Source organism: Phyllobates terribilis, unplaced genomic scaffold (genome assembly GCF_046119375.1).
Source record: "Phyllobates terribilis strain yellow unplaced genomic scaffold, ASM4611937v1 Scaffold_7__3_contigs__length_470593459, whole genome shotgun sequence".
Classification (NCBI taxonomy): Eukaryota; Metazoa; Chordata; class Amphibia; order Anura; family Dendrobatidae; genus Phyllobates; species Phyllobates terribilis.
Genome location: NW_027362767.1, coordinates 246,437,342 through 246,456,228, shown reverse-complemented (window position 1 = coordinate 246,456,228; position 18,887 = coordinate 246,437,342).

Sequence of the window (18,887 nt, the reverse complement as noted above, 5' to 3'; positions counted from 1 at the left end):
CCCCACATAGTCCTCCATACAGTATAATGGGCCCCACATAGTCCTCCATACAGTATAATGGGCCCCACATAGTCCTCCATACAGTATAATGGGCCCCACATAGTCCTCCATACAGTATAATGGGCCCCACATAGTCCTCCATACAGTATAATGGGCCCCACATAGTCCTCCATACAGTATAATGGGTCCCTCACATAGTCCTCCATACAGTATAATAGGCCCCACATAGTCCTCCATACAGTATAATAGGCCCCACATAGTCCTTCATACAGTATAATGGCCCCACATAGTCATCCATACAGTATAATGGGCCCCACACATAGTCCTCCATACAGTATAATGGGCCCCACACATAGTCCTCCATACAGTATAATGGGCCCCACACATAGTCCTCCATACGGTATAATGGGCCCCACACATAGTCCTCCATACGGTATAATGGGCCCCACACATAGTCCTCCATACGGTATAATGGGCCCCACACATAGTCCTCCATACGGTATAATGGGCCCCCCACATAGTCCTCCATACGGTATAATGGGCCCCTCACATAGTCCTCCATACAGTATAATAGGCTCCACATTAAAAAAATAAATACTCACCTCTGCTCCGTCTCTTCATGGTATCTTCAGATTCTCTACATATCTCAGGACAGTGGACATGTAATGATGTCATTGTGCCGTCTGTGCTGAGATATCAGACGCGGAGGGAGAATGATGGGAGAGGGAGCATCAGCTGACATTCCCTCCTCCATCATTGCTTTCAACTGTACTGACATCCATGATGCCAATATAGTTGAAAATGCGATTCTATGTGAAACTATGATGCTGGGCGGGAAACCAAATATACTTTGGGGACCCGCTAGGCACCGCGGGCCAAATATACTCCCTCCGCCGGCCAGATTTGACCCACGGGCCAGAGTTTGACATATGTCAGTTAAGGTATTGGGACCAAGACGTCACGGACTATACTGTTCTGTTTATTTGTAATAATTAGTGATGGGCAAGCGTGAGCGGCACTGCTGAGTACTCGATCGAGCATTCTGGTGCTTGAGACTCTCTGTACTTCATTGAGTATCTGTGTACTCAGGCGCCAAACTCTATTCCCTCGCCCACATTTCGCGGCTTATTTTTCAGTCACTAAATATAAGGGGATTGCCTGCCAATTACGGTAATGCCGTATGCCATGTTGGCTACTGACATTACGGTGATTGGCCGGCTGCATGGCGTCATCAGGTCTAAATAAGATCTGGTGATGCTATGTTCGGCGGTGCATTGTACCTGAAATAGTGTAGGGAGAGTTTCTGCTGCAGAAGGGACAGTGCGTTAAATAGCGTTACAGTACCTGCTGGTGCAACATTAACCTGACAGTCCTTTTCAGGGCTAATTCAAATATATTCTATTCTATAATACCGCTCTTAGCTGCAATTAGTGTAGGATTAGCTGCTTGACTAGGGATAGTGTATTAAAGACATTTAGGTAGGGTTCATTGCATTACAGTCCTTGGTTCTGCTACCCTGAATCACTAAGATGAGCATGTGGGCCAGGCATGGTACGTGTGTGAGGTTGCCAAGCTTCACAGCCACCACCAGGTTATGGCCATTATCACACACAACCATGCCTGGCTGTAGGTTCACCAGCGAGAACCACAGATCTGTCTGGTCTGTTATACCTTTCCACAACTGTGCGGCGGTGTGTGGTTTGTCACCTAAACAAATTAGTTTCAGCAGAGCCTGTTGCCGCTTCACTGAGGAAGTGCTTCCAGCTTGCGACTGATATGGACAACATGCTCAGAGATGACAATTTGGGGAGAAGAGGAGGAGGGGGTGCAGGATCTGGTGTAGAAAGTGGAGGAAACTCTAATGGAACTAGCTCCCACAATACTTGGCGTTGGTAGCATGTGTGCTGTCCCAGGGTTCGACTTGATCCCGGCCTCCACAAGGTTCACCCAGTGTGCCGTTAGGGAAATGGAGCATCCCTTACCACAAGCACTTGTCAACATGTTGGTGGTTAAGTGGACCTTCCCAGTAACTGCGTTGGTCAGGGCACGGATGATGTTATGGGACACATGCTGTTGTAAGGTAGGGACGGCCAACCGGGAAAAATAGTGGTGTCTGGGGACAGAGTACCGAGCGATTGCCGCTGCCATGAGGTTGCAGAAAGCCTCAGTGTCCTCAAGCCTAAAATGCAACATTTCCAGGGAAAGCAGTTTGGAAATAAAATTAGTGCGAGGGCCACCTTCTGGCCCTCCAAAATGTATGACTGAGGGCTGGCCTGGTGGTTCTCAAAAAATTTGGCGCGAGGTCCGCATGATAACCCTGTTGATATGGTATAGGAGATTAAGAAAAATATTAAACCATGAACCGTATACCCTTTTGGGGTGGGAAGGGGTCCATGGTAATACACCAGAAAAAAATTGAATTGCCTTTATGTTCCACTGCTGTCATCCGGTGGAGTTGAGAAGACTTGGCCAATCCAGGCCTTGTTCATTTTGAGAGCAGTCATTTTGTCATCATTTTCAGTTGACCGGCGGATGCGCCTTTTAGTTATTATGCCCCCGGCAGGTACTTAAAACCCACAAAATCAACTTAAACAGAGAGGGAACAGTGACTGTGGCCTGCAAGCCTCAGATTTGCTTTAACTCCGTATAAAATAAAAATAAAGATTCATTCATATAATGGGAGAAAGGCCCAAATGCACTTTGTGTCAATAAATGGACAAATGACTTATGGTGGTCTTTCCCCAGTATGGGTTGGATAAGTTTCTCCCACATGGTTCATGAATTTTTATTGGCAAAGATATCCAAGGAGATTAAAAAAAAGAATGTTTTGAAACCCCTGCTTCAACCTATTTGAAACCTCGAGGCTGCCTGATGCCCTGAGCCGGCACAAGAAGAACTGACACCCACTTTAGCTGGAGCAAAATCTGAGTCTGATGCCTGAAGGTCGTTGTTGTACCAGTTGTACCCTGAGTAGTGGCCTTGAATCCGGGACTTGTTTTTGTTGGCCACAGAAGTCCCACTCTTTCTAAATGTAAATTTTCTGAGGTCCTACTCTACGTGTGTTCTAGGGTGTATTGGAGTGCCTCCTTATAATTTATGGAAGCCCTTGCAAATAGTGCATAACTTTTACCAGTCTAGGGGTCCCACTCCTTCCAAATGGGGAAAAATTATTTCTGAGGCCCTCTTCTACGTGTATTCCAGGGTGTATTGCAATCCCCTCCATTAAATTTTTGATAGGCTTTGAACTTGGTACAAAGGCTTCACCAGTCTGAGTCCCACTCCTTACAAATGGGAAAAAATCTCAAATCTTATGCATACGATTCCTTTTTTTTCCTTACTGAAATGGAAAACTGCTGCATTTTTTATTGAAGGACCATGTTAATTCTTTCAGCGTTTTTGCAGCGTTTTTTTCACCATTGAAAGTAATGCGAGAGTGAAAAAATGCTACGTGTGAACATAGCCTGAGGGTGGAGGAGGCGTTTTTTTTTTGTTTTGTTTTTCCTTCTCCTTTTTTTAATTTGGCTTATATACAAGTGATTATACTGGAAATAATGTTTCCTAACCTTTTTTCCTGTAAAACCCATTTTATCGTCTATGTTGTATTGTCAGTCCGTAAAAGTGGCGTAATACTCTGACAGCATTGTTTCCAGCAGCAACCTGCAAGTCAGAGATGCATCCGGGAATCTTCTCCATGCTGTCCCCTTCCCATTTGAGCACTTTTTCCATCCATTTCAGCTATTTTACAGCCCTGAGACCTCATGGGAGGGTCTACCGGAAAAACGCTAGTTCCCCATTGACTTCCACTATATTAGTTACTCGAGTCGAGCACCCAAGCAGTCCAACGTGCTCGATTAGAGTAACTAGCACTCAAGTATTTTAGTGCTCATTCATCACTAGTAATAGAACAATGCTGTGTGATTAGAAATGTGCTGATAATCTGTATAGCTGAATTTCTGTCTTTTATTGTACAATAACTTATGGTTCTTCCACTGTTTTGCTTTACTGTTTATATTGTGCCATAGGCTCCACTTATACTTGTGTTAATCAAATAAATATTTGTTGGTTAAGTTACCCCTGTATCCTCATCCTCTGCGCTGTTGCGTCCGGTTACCTGTTTACATATGGCATAGTCGGCAGGATGCAACACTCGAGCACAAACATAGCAGATCAGTCAGTAACTGTGGCCACAGGGGGCAGTCTCCCCCTATGCTCAGCAACACACCAAAGTTTGCAGGTGACAGTTTACTGATGTGGGACTGGATTGAACGTCTAAAGAATATGTTCTGAATGCACACTATGATGCCTTGCCTGCCCTACAGGTAGGGATCTCCTTGCTGACCTTGGACGGAGAGGCCCGACACTGTCCTGTTCAGACAGCCGAAAGACCATTATACTGTATATAAAGGTGATCAACATTCTAAAGGACATGCACGGGAATACAACAGATTTAGGTAATCTGCGCATTCGCCCCTTCTGTTGGGTTCAGAGGGAGGGAGAGACAGTTGCCCAATATGTGAACGCTCTGCAAGAAATAATCACTAAGGAGACCGAAGGTGAATCTAGGTGACTAGAACCCCTAGATGAAATATGAAGGGGACCCGCTGGTTGCCGGCCTAAAAGACTTCTTCCTGAGACAGGTGACGTGCCCAGGGGCTGATGGGGACGGACGACTCGGCGCCCGGGCCTTGTTGACTCTTGGGGGTGTCGCGGTGGCCGGCTCCTGGGCCCGTACCCTGGGGTCACTCTTAAAAAGGGGGAAAGGTTATTGAGATAGGGGAATGTTCGTGACGCCACCCGTGGTGTCTGGTGAGAATCACCAGCGCTGCAACAGTCCTCTGAGGCCGGTATTCAGGCAGCTTAGTAGGTGCTGCTCCCCACAGGTGGAGCGGGGCCTCAGGGCAGATTAGAAGAGCGTGAAGAGTAGAGCGTTGGCGGGTGCAGGGCCGCGGAGGAAAGAACAGACAGAGGCAGTAGTTGAAGTCATCCAAGTCTTTTACTCACGGTAGTGTTTTCTCAGCTCAGAGCTTTTCTCTGCTGTCACACGGCGAGCTGCGGCCGCCAGGGTGGGGTTCAGCACACTCCAGGTAGTTCAGGAGCGCTTGGCAGGATCCCCACTCTAAAGTGTTCCTCTCCTGGTGAACTTCTCCCGCCTTGTGTCCCCCACTGTGTCCCGTACGTGTACTGCAATGTCCTTGATGGGTAGCGTATAGCTCCCGGACCGACTGGGTGCCCTTCTTGGTGACTAGTGGTGAGAACGTGGCGTAAGGCCGGGTCCCTCTGGATGAACTCTGATTAGAGTTTACAGGTGGCGACTCCGCTCCATCAGTTTCCCCCTGGGATTCACATAAGCCTCCGGACTTTTCCGACAGAGACATGAAGTGCAAAGTCAGATAATCGGGGACCGGTACCCCCTCTTGCGGCAGGGTCTCTCTGGCAGGGCCAGAATAAGGTATGCAGGTGGCGACTCTGCTCCGTCCGCACCCCCTGAGATCCTTTCGCCTGTGGAGCCTAACTCCTCTGCTCCCCTCCTGGGCCTTCTTGGTTGGACTCTGACCGGGGACAGAGCTGGTTTTAACTCTGCCCCAATCCCCCGTCTCGAGGCCTGAGACCGGGAACCGTGGACCCTCAGCCGGCTGCAGCCTTGTGCTGACCTGCCGCACCAAGGACCCACGACCAAAGACCCGGTTCTTAAAATGGCCTCCAGTTATATATGATTCTATTAAGTGCTTAGGTAAAGTGCTTCCCAAACCCTCACTCACTACATGGTTCCCCCTAATTTTGGTTCCCCCCAACTCCTCCATTCAGGCCCGGGGCAGGACTATGGTGCTTTAAGCCCCCTTCAGAACTGTAGTGTTGAGTGTGTGGTTGGGGTCCTGTGTGGTGCTCCATCCTTACCTTGGAGAGGAGATAACACACCTCGTTCTGAGGTGCAGTACCCCTGTGGCGACTGAACCCTCAGGGGCGCCACACAGGCCTTGAAAGATAGTCTGCTCTACAATCCCAACATTAAGGTCGGAGCTGAGGCCAGAGTCCGAGAACAAAAGGGCCCAACCGTCCGTGGCAGATATGGTGCAAAGCAATGAAGCAACCGTCTCGGGGGCAATCATGCTGAACCCGAATGGGCCCGCAAATTACGACAGGAGATGCGAGAAATTGGTGGGGAGTTGTTGAGCATAAGAAACTCCTACAGCTATTCCAGAATCGAACTCTGTACCCCGGTATGAAGAGCAGCTAGAGAGGAGATATCTATACAGACCTCGACACCAACCAGATAAGCGCAGAATGGAGTGCTAGACTTTTGGAAGAGTGGGACACATGTCGAGGAACTTCCCCACCTGAGGCAGCCAGCAGCGGGGACGGCCGTTTAACTAAAGCGCCCCGCAGTCAGGGAGCACACCGCGGGGCTAGGTCCCTCTCTCCAGGAGGATTGAAGGCTCGGAAGAAGTAATTTCAGAGAGTCCCACAGGGTCTGAAATTAATGTGCGGACCAACAACAACCCGCCTGTACATTTAGAAAACGCAAAACTAGGAGTAGTGGAACCATGGTGGGTTATGAGGATCTCCAAGTACCGGTATAAGATGGGCTGAAAATACCCACGCCGACACTCTATCCAAAGTGACTCATGAGTGACTGGTCCAGGATATAGATGAGGAGGCCACGAGAAGAATTGTGAGGAGAACACAGACAGAATTGAGTGCTGGGACACCCATGAAACGAATGGGTACAACTGCGACAGTCAGACCCAGAACTATCAAAGCTACGGAAATGGTTGTCCCTTGGTCAGAAGGCCAGTAGAGAAGAGAGGTCGGCCTTATCTATTGGTGCCTAACACGCACTAGGACAATAGGAGCGGCTTCGTATGAAGAATGGACTGTTATACACTTGGATACAATTACCCAGAGAGTTTGGGACTACATGACAAGTAGTAATTCCAGAATGGTGCTGACTGTGGCGAAAGAAGCCCATGAGAGGGGTGCGCGCTTCAGAATGGAAAGGACTTTCCAAAGGTTACAACGGCTCGTGTATTGGCCTCAACTAAGTCGAGTAGTAGAAAAAGTTTTTCGGAAGTGCTGTCAGTGTGAATTGTCTAAGAGTCCAGAGCAGAGATGATGAAAGTGTTGATGGTGGACTACCTCCTGATCGGTCAGTCTCATAATGGTTATGAATATTGCCTGGTGATGATGGACTATTTGATGAAGTTTGCAGTCGTGACCCCTACCAGGGATCAGATGGCAGAGTCGGCGACCCAGGCCATCTGTCGCAACTTCATCTGGGTATACGGGTACCCGAAGAGAATTCACTCCAACCAAGGAGTGTGTTTCCAAGGGCGAGTCATGAACAACTTGTCACGGGTGTGTCAGAAGTGACAGTTGCCCTGCAGTTGGTTGCAGGAGATCTCCACGTTTGGCATTACAGACACCTTCTTAGAGGCTGTCTCTCTAGGACCCAGTGGCTACCTTCCTCTAGCTAATTAACACCCTGGCCTGGGTGTATAAATACCTGCTGTCTGCCAGAGGGAGGTGCCGGCGATACTCACATTACCCTTTTGTGAAGGCTCGGAGCAAGTGCATTACTTCATCCTCTCTGGAGCTATGAGGACGGGTGTTCATCTCTCTAAAGTCGACTAAAGCTAAGCTATCTTCCCTTGCTTGTCTCCCCTTGTTGTCTTTAGTGGTCAGTGGGGATCGACTAGCGCTCATCCCCCTCCCTTCCCTAGCCAGGGCCAAATGCCAGGGAAAGACAGGGCGAGGTTCGCATGCGGCGATTAGTGAAGAGCCAATATAGGGACTTTAGTGGAGACAGTGACGTTTGATCAGCCTAGGAGGTCTCCACTCCCCCCTTTTCCCTAAAGTCTAGGCTCCATTTCCCTCTTCCCTTTGTGTTACACTAAGTCTTTCCCACACCTTGCGTGACACAACTGCATCGACTGTATAGCATTGAGAAGTCCAGGACAACACCCTATTACCCTCAGGGAAATGGGGCCTGCGAACGTTTCAACAGAATATTGTTAGATGCTAAGGACATAGGAAGACGATTGAAAAAATGAAGTGGTCTGAATTTGTTCCGGTGTTAGTGTGGATATACAACAACAGAGCTCACGCCACAACCAGGTACACACCCTACACGTCGCTGTTTGGCCGTAATGGCCATAAAATAACTGAGCTGGAATTTGACCCAGAAGAAGATTGCACCACAATGAATATGTCCACCTAGGTGCGGGAACACGGGCATTGGTTGCAGGCGCTGAAACGGCTCATTGAACAAAGATTCCAGGAGATGAGCCACCCGGATGCAACCCCGGTGCAGGAGGTGCCACTACAACCCGGAGATCAAGTACTGATACAGGCTAAACGCCCTAGGGGCAAGTTGGATTACAGATGGGAGGCAACTCCCCACCAAGTAATAAGAGCTCACCCCGAGAATCCGGTGTATGAGGTTTGACCCGAAGTAGAAGATGGGGCTCCAGGAAGAGTGCTGCACCGCAATATGCTTCGTCCCTGTGTGTCTGATTGGGAGAGAGTAGCAGAGTCTTCTCAAAAGCAGAGGATCCCTGCACCACCACTACTTGCGGATGATGAAGAGGGGTAGGTAGTACCTGCTGTGCCAAGAGAGGGAACACTACCACCTTCAATCGATCCAGGAAGCAGATCGGGGGCTGAAACGACAAGAAGAGTATCAGAAGGCCCAAGTGCTCCCGAAAAGGCAAGCCAAGGAGGGCCTCATGGCACGCTCAATTCTAACGCTGGTTTTCCGCCCACAAGGTACGTGGAAGATTATTTAATCTGGCAATACATTATGTGGGAAACACTGGAGTATGGTCAGATCTTAGCAACGCTAGCGCCACCCTTAAGGAGCCTATAGAGTCTAAACTAATCTTTCTTGCCTGAGGACTGGTGAGTTTAAAGAAGGGAGGAATGTAAAGAGGATGGACAAAGGGAACATCGGCACAATTAATTTATAACAGAGTGTCCGCAAGTCAACACAGCCATCTACTGGCCAAAGATTGTAGGACAAGAAAAAGTGGAAAGGCTTGCATCAGCGGTAACTGCATAACAAAGTGCCTGATTCCTGAGGGGGAAGAGATTGGAGGAGACACCAGGTCAGGTGACAGCTGTGGCACACTTAATAATTATAAAAGGCCCAGGAGGGCAGTGAAGGGGAGGAGTCTATGCCTGAACCTGTAGCAGGACGAATGCATGGTGCCGTGCGGTTTGTTTATGGTCGCTATGTTGAGTGACCAGAGCTGGGTAGCCGGAGACGAGAGATCAGCGCTAAGAGATCTTAGCCGAGCCAAAGCCAAGAGAGACGACCAGGCCATTGAAGAGGGACGATCATGTTAGCTGTGACTTCCATTGTAGACGTACAGAACATGGGACCGGGGCTGTGCTTCAGGGGACGAAGGCGGCCAGTATAACGGGTGTGCAAAGTGACTCATCGATAATGGACTTGCGGCCTAACAGTGTGGCATCATAGGCCTCTGTTAGGGCCTGTATTACGGCTTGTATTGCCTAGAAAATGAAAGGGAGACTGCAGTAACATACCCGATAGTGTCGGTGACATACCTCAGGTTAAGGTATTAGGAATAAGACCTCACTGACGATAATGTTTTGTTTATTTGTAACAATAGAACAATACTGTGTCATTAGAATTGTGTTGATATTCTGCATTGCCGAATTTCTGTATTCTATTGTACAATAATTTACAGTCCTTCCACAGTTTGCTTTACTCTTTATATTGTGCTGTAGGCTCCACTTATACTTGTGTTAATCCAAACAAAGTTTTGTTGCTTAAGTTACCCCTGTATTCTCATCCTCTGCGCTGTTGCATACACGTACCTGTTTACAGGTGCACCCTTGGTGTGGCCAATCAGTCCAGCACCTTTCCACCTACTTGCTCTCCCTCCATCTCCACCCCCATCTCCTTTGACAGCTCTGGCTTCATAGAGCCAGAGAAGTGCAGAAATAGATGGAAAACAAGTAGGTGGGTAAGTGCATTTGAACTATTTGGCCACACCAAGGGTGCACCGGGCGCCTGTACTTTTGTCCCTTTCAAATATCCCTACAACTGTATTGGTAGCTTTGCTGAATGTGAATGGAGCAGCGCTAAAAACATTAAGGGGTGCATCGTTGTGCTCCTAGATATTCAGGATCAGTGTCTGTTGAACCTCCAGCAATCATTGAAGGGGTTATCCGGCGCTATTCATGCCTGAACCGGGAGGTGAGCTGCACTAGTAACTTTGCATTTGCAAGGACACGTTGCACCCTTGGCAGGTATTGTGCGCCTGCTCTATTTATTAGAATAGGACACGTGCACAACACCTGAAGATTGTGCACACGTCGCGACAGATATGTGCAGACTTGACTTCATTAGCAATGCTCACGTCCAATGTACAAGTTAATATCGTCACACGAAACCCCTTGGAATATCCTCCTAAGATGGGGAACCTCTTTCATTTTTAAAAGAAAAAAATCACATCAGGATAACGCCTGTCTATATGGACATCTTTAAATGGGTTTTCCCAAAATCGAAAGTTAACCAATATCTGGGAAACCCCAGCAATCCCGAGAAATGGGCTCTGCAGCACTTAATCTTGAATGGCGCATTCTCGGACTCTGCTCCATTCATTGTCAAAGGGACTTACAGAAATAGCGGCGGAGGGCGGCGCTCTGCTTTCTACAGCAGTCCCATAGAGAATGAATGGAGCAGAGGACTGGGATGTGCACCGCTACTCCATTCAAGACAGGACTGTTCTCGGGATCGTTGGGGGAGGGGGGGGCATCGGTCAGATCCCTGGTGATTAGAAAGTTATCCCCTATTTTAGGGAGAGGGCAATAACTTATTTTTGGAAAACCCCTTTAAAGAAGGGATTTTGCTAGCCAGAATGGTTTAGACTTTGCAGAGCGCAGCTTCCTCACTCGACTTTTCAGAGCAGCCAGGAAAAATCTCTTGGCACCCACGGCTTAAAGGCTTCACTAACCGATTCTTACAGGGGTCTAATTTGGAGCATTGCCTTCCAATGGAGCTGTTCTTGTTGACCCCTTACTGGCCGGTCCTATCTTTTTGGACTAGTAGATCATCACAGTCCTATAGCAGAGTAGACTTCTTGAAGTATTTAAGGCCAGGTGTAAAAATGGGGTCATGGCTCAGTGCCAATGTTAATTGCAATTCTTCACATGCTCGTTACTCTGTAGGTTGCATATTCACAATGTGGCATCAGCTCGACTAATTTTTAGACTGTCTGACAAGTCTATTTTTCCCATGATGTATTGCGCCCAATAGATTTTAATGGCACGGTAAATGAGAGCCATAGAAACACTTATATCTTACTTGTTGCTATCTACGTACTCAGTAATAGATGTTTCACAAGTTTGGTTGAATTATCCGGGCGCCGTAAGATTTATAGGAAAAATCCAAGAATTCAAGAGATTGTTCTAAACAGATCCGTCACCCTGACAGCCCACGCAACAACCTGCGGCAGATCCGGCAGGGGGAGATAAATCATAGATACATACATATTGAGAGGCCCCTCGTGTGATTGTCAGCCCCCCAGCTCCAAGCTTCACATTAAATTATGCAAAATAAAAAATATATAAAAAAAAACAACTTCATAATGCTTCATCAAAGATGCATAAAAGTGTCAGGACCAAATAAATCATCCCAATTAACTCGCTTTAGATTGGGATTGCATTTATTAATTTAATCAGCAGCCGGTTCGTTTTGATGACTCGAGGTGATGAATTGCAAGACTAAGTAGACGTTAAGGCAACTTAACCCTATTTGTACCAGTATTTTGGGACTAACTAAGCACCATGACATTGGAGGGAAAGTGACAAGTATATAATGGCCTGAGCAGCTTCCATAAACTTCACATGTAACCATAGAGCAGTGGTCCCCAACTTATACCGCTGCTGGGGGGCAACAGGTGAACTGCTTCTGATGCCCATATTGAGTCCCAATGCAGGACTGCCTCCAACAAAGTGCGGGAGGCTCCAGGAAAAAGTATTTTGAGCCCCATAACCCATGGACCGTTCAGTCCTTTCCACCAATCCAGGACTGAATCCCCTTATTCACCAAGTACATATATTTTAAGAAAGTACTGAAATAATTATAGTTTGCCTTTGTACTTTCTAGTTTTTTTGCTGAAATCTGACAAATTTTAAAAATAAAATGTATTGCTATAATTTTTTTTGGTTTTTTTCCTTTATTGTAATTATATTATTACACTAGCCCTATCACTTACTCCAACCCTTGCCCTATCCCTAGTTAATAAAAATAAAAAAATAAAGTGTAAAAGTATCTTCTAGTGATTAAGGAAGACAGTATTGCACTACACATGATTCAATACTGTCTTCATTCATTACCTGCACAGTTTGTCATCTCAGTTGCTGCTTATGCACAGAGCGAAGCAGCCAAGACGTTTGTCACTGGCTGCTACGTCGCTTCATTATACTGAGAGCTTTGTCATCTCGGTCGCTGAGTATGCAGAGCGCAGCAGCTGATGACGAACTCCTCTTGTCTGCTGCGCTCTGCATAGGCAGTGCTGGGCAAGCACTCTGCCGCTCTAATAAGAAGCTGTGCTTGCTTGTGCCACTGATTTGGCAGTGGCAGGATGGGGGACATCCTCTGCGCCCCTCACCTTTTGATGTGGTGCTGGACAACTACAAGAGCCAAGACAACAGCGAGTGTTATCTTGTCTCTTTCAATGCGCTGTTCTCTAGTTACAGGAAATTGCAACTATGGAAAGAGAAAATGTGTAACTCAGAAGCTAAGGGTTCACAAACTTACTGAATGTTATGTGCATATTACCTGTACAAGGATACAAAACCTGCTCGATGTGGGGTTTTCTTTCAAATTCAAGAATTTTCATATTTATGTGCAGCCTAGACCCCCTCCTGTACGCAATAATGTTTCATACTGGGCACAAACAACAAGGCGGCGAGATGCAGATGTTATTGCAGGGACTGCGCTCAGTTTATGGCTTGTGTGACATTTTATGGCCCTTGATAACATTTTGTCTAAAGCTATAAAATTGTAATGGTGCAAAATTAAAGGTGTTAGTTTCCTGCTCTTGACTTGACCTGTGAGTCATAATTATCCATATTATATCCATCCATGTATTCTGTAAGGAATCTAGATTTACTTAAAGTGCATCTATCAGGTCTCTGAGTGCAACAAAGGATAGAGCAGGAGATGCTGAGCTCGGGAATATATAGTTTTCTTTTATTTCATATAGTATTTCCATGTACAATGCGGTTTAAATAATAGAAAAAGTGTGAGAGTCCAGTTTGCCCCGCCCACACACTGTGATTGGTAGTTTTTCCTGCAGGAGCTTTGTCATTCAGTATGTGGGCGGGGCAACCAGGACTCTCAGGCTTTTTCTATGACTCTTGGCAGCATTTAAACCGCTTTGAACAATAAATTACGGTTTAAAATAATATAAAAGTATATATTCTCGAACTCGGCGTCTCCTCCTCTATTACTGTACTGCCCTTAGACTGCATGGAAGCCTATCTGCTTTAAGGAAGATCTGTTGGCTCATTTCCCCGATTGTTGCTCATTTACATGATCTTTGTCTCCATGGAGGTTTAGTAGCTTATAACATTGCAGTCATGAACATCAGGTCTACTCTCCACTGCCTTTTAGAAGTATGACTGCAGTATGAAAGCCAGAGCAGCCTATGAGGAGGCAAGAATTGCCATTCAGGCTACCAAAGACTCCCCTTAGGCAGTCAAAGGTCACAATGGAGCCATGTTAAATCCAGTTATTACAGTATGTCTCCCCTCTGCCTTTCATAACCTCATTGTAATATGTTAAGTCATATAAAAAGCAATCTTTGCCTTTTTTAAATGGGATTTTTTTTCTAAACTGTTTCGGACCATCATCAATCAATCAGAGCAAAGGATGGTTGAATAGAGCATCTCTCACTCTGGAGGACCTGGAACATTCATGCATCACACGGATACCTCATTGATATCAATGGGCACAATGTGATACTTCAATCCACCAGTGGGGGTGCTACAGGGAATTCTGGCAGCTTTTCCAGTAAATTACAGCTGATCATTAAGGGCACTCTAGGAGCAACTTTTCAAGGTGGACCCTTATAACAAGGGGATTGTTTAAGGAAGACAACCCCCTTCAAGGATATAAATGGTTACACCACTTACCTATCTAATCTCGCCTCTCAAACTTTACCAGTACTTCTCTGGTATTAAATTTGGAGCATAAAGGGGTGTTCCAGTTATATACTTTTAGATTGGTGTGGGTTCCACAGCTGCTGGAACTTCCCAACACTTGCCAGTATGGGGACCTTAAGTATCTTTCCTGGACACAAAACAGGGATCAGAAAAGGTTAAGTGGTGCAGCAGGTCGCATATGCATCCTGCTGCTCCACTCAAGTCTAACACTCGAGAAAATAGTCAAGTACAGACTGCGTCCAGGAGGCTACCAGGGTGCCAATCCTCCTACTAATGGTCGTGGGGGTCTGAGCATTGGGGCCCACACTAGTGTACTAGGTGAACCTATAACTGTGGGTAGGTGAAAATGGCCATATGTCCTGGCTTTTACAAGGAGGAGTTTACACCAATCCGCCCACAAATAGGCGACCCCTGTTGGAATTGGGGATTTTCCTAGAGGGGCTAAAACACCATTGATTTTCAAAAAGCAAGGTCTGCAAATATGGAAAACCCTTTTTAATTTTTTTTTATATATATATATATATATATATATATATATATATATATATATATATATATATATATATATATATATATATATATATATATAATATGATATATTTTTTGCATATCATATATAATCTATGCCGCCACATGAGTGCATTTTCTAGCGCAGCAGTTGTACTTTCCTTACGGAGCTGACAGTTTTAACTAATGTTCCTTGTTACCTGTTTTATGTAGCAGTAAAAGTAAGTATTATTGCCCGCAGTTGGCACACACATGTGGCTTATATCTGCCAGTAAGAGTATGGGATTCCTGGCCCCGCGCACTTTCATGTTTTGCACCGTCATTGTTTTCGTGTGTCATGGGATTGTCTGGTGCCGTTTTATGACTTTATTGCCGACAATTAGCTATTTTTTTTGCGCAGTCATTTTTTTAATCATTTTCTCCGCTCGTTTCGAGTAAGCTTTCTGCCGCGTCATACAATTCTGTGTTTGTTTATGGAGTGTAAAAAATTTCATGACTAAGTGACAAAGGGCGAATCCTTCACGATGGCTCCACACGACAGCGGAGGAGGCAGTCGGTCGGGGTTATTACAGTTTAGTTACCGCTTATGTCGACTGCAAGAAAGTAGAGCTCGCTCAAAAAATGTTTAGTGGTTTTTGTTTGGCCTCATTCAGACGTCCCTTTTCGCATACCTGTTTTTCATAAGTAGAACATGTAATCATTACAGTACAAGGGGCTGATCACATTTAGTTTTTTTTTGCGGATCGATTTCACAAAAAACAGATGTCAATTTTTGATCCCATTTTTAAGAATCAATCTTGCCCATTCAAGTGAAGGGGTCTGTGAAAAATATGGATAGCACTAGGATGCTGCCTATCTATATCCTGTTGTTTAATTTTTTTTGCTGTTTAAAGGGAATCTGTCAGCAGTTTTTTGCTATTTAATTCTGAGAGCAGCGTAATGTAGAGGCAGAGACCCTGATTCCAAAGATGTGTCACTTATTAGGCTGTGTGTTGTAGTTTCAATACAATCAGAGTTTTATCCGCAGGAGAGTCACTAGAGGACTTTGTGTCATGTGCAGACCAGTCCAGCTAATCTTTGAAACCCCGCCCCCAACTCTGATTGGCAGCTTGCTTACAGTGTACGCAGGAAGCTGCCAATCAGTGATGTGGGCGGGGTTACACACAGCTCGGCATTCCTGAGCACTGATACGTCGACAGCAGAGAAAATTTTGGATTCTATCAAAACTGCAGCAAGCAGCCCAGTAAGTGACACATCGCTGGACTGAGTGTCTCTGTCCCTACATCATACAGCCCTCAGATTACATAGCCAAAACCTGGTGACAGATTCCTTTCAATAAGTAGGAAAAGCATGGATTTTCTTTTTCTTTTTAACATGCCAAAAACAGAAGCCCCAGTGATGGTAGATGACCAAAACGATCCATTTTTTTTTTTCCTTATGCGCAAAAAAAAAAAGACCAGGCGTCTGAACTAGGCTGAAGGCCAGATGGAAGGAGTACTCTTGCTCCAGAATGAGCAAACTGTGCCAAAAAGCTTATTGATTTTGGGTTGTCCAGATGGAGTGGTCAAGACAGTTTAGCTTCATTGTGCCACACGTTTTTGGAGAACATGCGAAAGGGGTCGTGCAGCGACATGGCCGCCTTTTCGGCACTTCTTGCCATGCCGGTCTATGGCAGCTTCACTCCATTAAAGTCAATATTGCTGAGACGCAATACCACCCACAACCTGTGAAATAGTGCGGCACTCTTTCGAAAGAAAGCAGCCACGTTTTTCTAGTCCGGGACATAGTCTGTAATATTGATGACTTCTCATTAGGATAGAAAATCAATATCAGATCGGTGGAGGTTCAACTTCTGTCTCAAACTCACCAATCCGCCAATTGTAGGTGCCATTGCACATCTCAATACCCTTAGTGGCGGTGATTGGTACTGCAAGCTCTCCTTCATTTTCTTGTATGTGTGAAAGCTTGCAGTACAAGGCTCTTGCAATCAGTTGATCAGTGGAAGGGCTAGGTGTCAGACCCCCACCGATCCGATACTGATGACTTTTGCTAAAGATAGGCCATCGTTATTAAAGTGATTGTGTCAGTACAGAATGACCATTCAAACCAAGTACAGGTGCTCGGTGCACCCTTGGTGTGACCAAAGATTTATGTGCTCCCCTTCCACCTGCTTGTTTTCCACCTATCCCTGCCCTTCTCTGGCTCTATTAAGTCAGAGCTGTCAATCAAAGAGGAGGGGGGTGGAGATTGAGGGAAAACAAGCAGGAGGGAAGGTGTATATAAACCTTTGGCCATGATGCACCGCACGCCTGTACTTGGTTGAACAGTCATTCTGCCCCTTTAAAGTTCCAATATCACCAACTTTACACCCTGTGGACAACACCAAGTCACAATATGGTCATTGCCATAGAGGTATACTAAAAAAAAAAAATAAATAAATGCGTCCTATATGTAAATTAAGTGTAATTACTAAGTGCTAAGCACCAATTTGCACTTGGAGGCTGGGGCTTTGCCCTTCTTGGGTACCATTGTCCCTTGGCATCACTGCCGTTGACCAGTGTGTTGTCCATAGTACAAGAACATGGACTGGATATCTTAGGCTCTTCGGCTCTCTAGCAGCAGAACCATAAAGCTTCCATGTGTCAGCTCTTTACTAAGGCTTAGTATATTCTATTTTTTTGCTTTGTCAGTTTTCTTCCAGCGTTTACTATGCCACCTTTTATGAGCTGTTTTATAACCCGTCACGCTGGTTTTTGCAGAGTAATCTTTACTGCTTTACCTTGACCGCGGCGCTTATCTTTACATTCAATCTTGGATCACATTCTGCCTGGTCACGCTTTTCTCCTTTTTTTTTTTGGATCAGCGCTTAGTGACGGAGCCCATCTGTCACAATATAAACCTCTACGTTAGATGAACTTTATATATTTGTGAAAGCTGATAAAAATGGGTCATACATAGCCATTAGTGTTCAAATACTAACTTTGAGTTTGGAAAAAAGGGGAATCCTGATACAGAATATACTATAAAGGTTGGCACTGTGTACCTGAAATTAGGGCTACCCCAGCTTCGGTTGTCCTCATAGCCTGTCCCTTACGCAGGGTGGACCTGTAAATAGATGCCCCGATTCTTTGTAAGCTCAGACGTGGAGTTTGGGTGTTAGGTTGCCCTTTTCTTTCACAAGGTATAGGGGTATAAGTGCTGATCTCCAATGTCTTGGCACAGCAGGAGGAAGATGGCGTGGCAGAATAGTCCTCTGCTCCTTGTGTTCCCCATCAAACCTCAAAACATTGAGAATACTTTTGTGCATGGTCAGCTTCCCGTAGAGAGACCCCCATGAATGCACTTTTCTGCCACAATGGTGTAGCGTGGGTTGGCAGTGTCCTGGAAAAGGCATTTATATTGCGCCCCCTTAACCCATGAACCATAAACATTCCCTGAGTCCCTTCCACCAGTATTGAACCCCTTACTCCCCAAGCTCATGTATTGTAAGTGATGTAATTTTGGTTTCTGATGTATATATGTGGGGGCGACAAAACGTTGTGCCTGCTACCCCATAGACTTTGGCTCCCGGGACAACTGCCCCTGTGCCCTTTTCCCCACCACCATTCGACGCCACTGTTCTATTGTCATCCTGCAAAAGAGGTGACCTGGAAGCAGCATGCATGAATCTGTGCTGACACAGGAGAGCCACCACCTGGCCATCCAACGGTGCAGCAGTGCAAGGTAACAAACGGCAAAAAAGCATTTATGTTACAGGAGGAGCAAACCTACATGAACCCGAAAAAATCCATCATGGTAAACTTGGCATACTATACCCCTGGGCCAGAGGCGTAGGTAGGGCTTGGGTTCAAGGGGGGGTGAAACTTCTGAATGGGCCCTAACCATGTATCCCTGATTACAACTATGGTGACGCACCCCGATAGTGGATGTAGGAGAACATCAGCAGATGACCGCGCTGTTACTGAAAATAATCTCTATACAAAGAACAGCACTGATATTACCGCCAAAAGGTGACAATATATTCATAGATGCCAGTCCTGCAGAACATATAAGAAATTACAGTACAGTTATAGTTGGTGATTTACAGCTGATGTTCTTTCTGATGGCGTCATTCACTTTTCCCCATCTTTTCCATCTGGCCCGGACCGACATGACAACTTCTTCCAGCCAGGACTTGTCTGCAG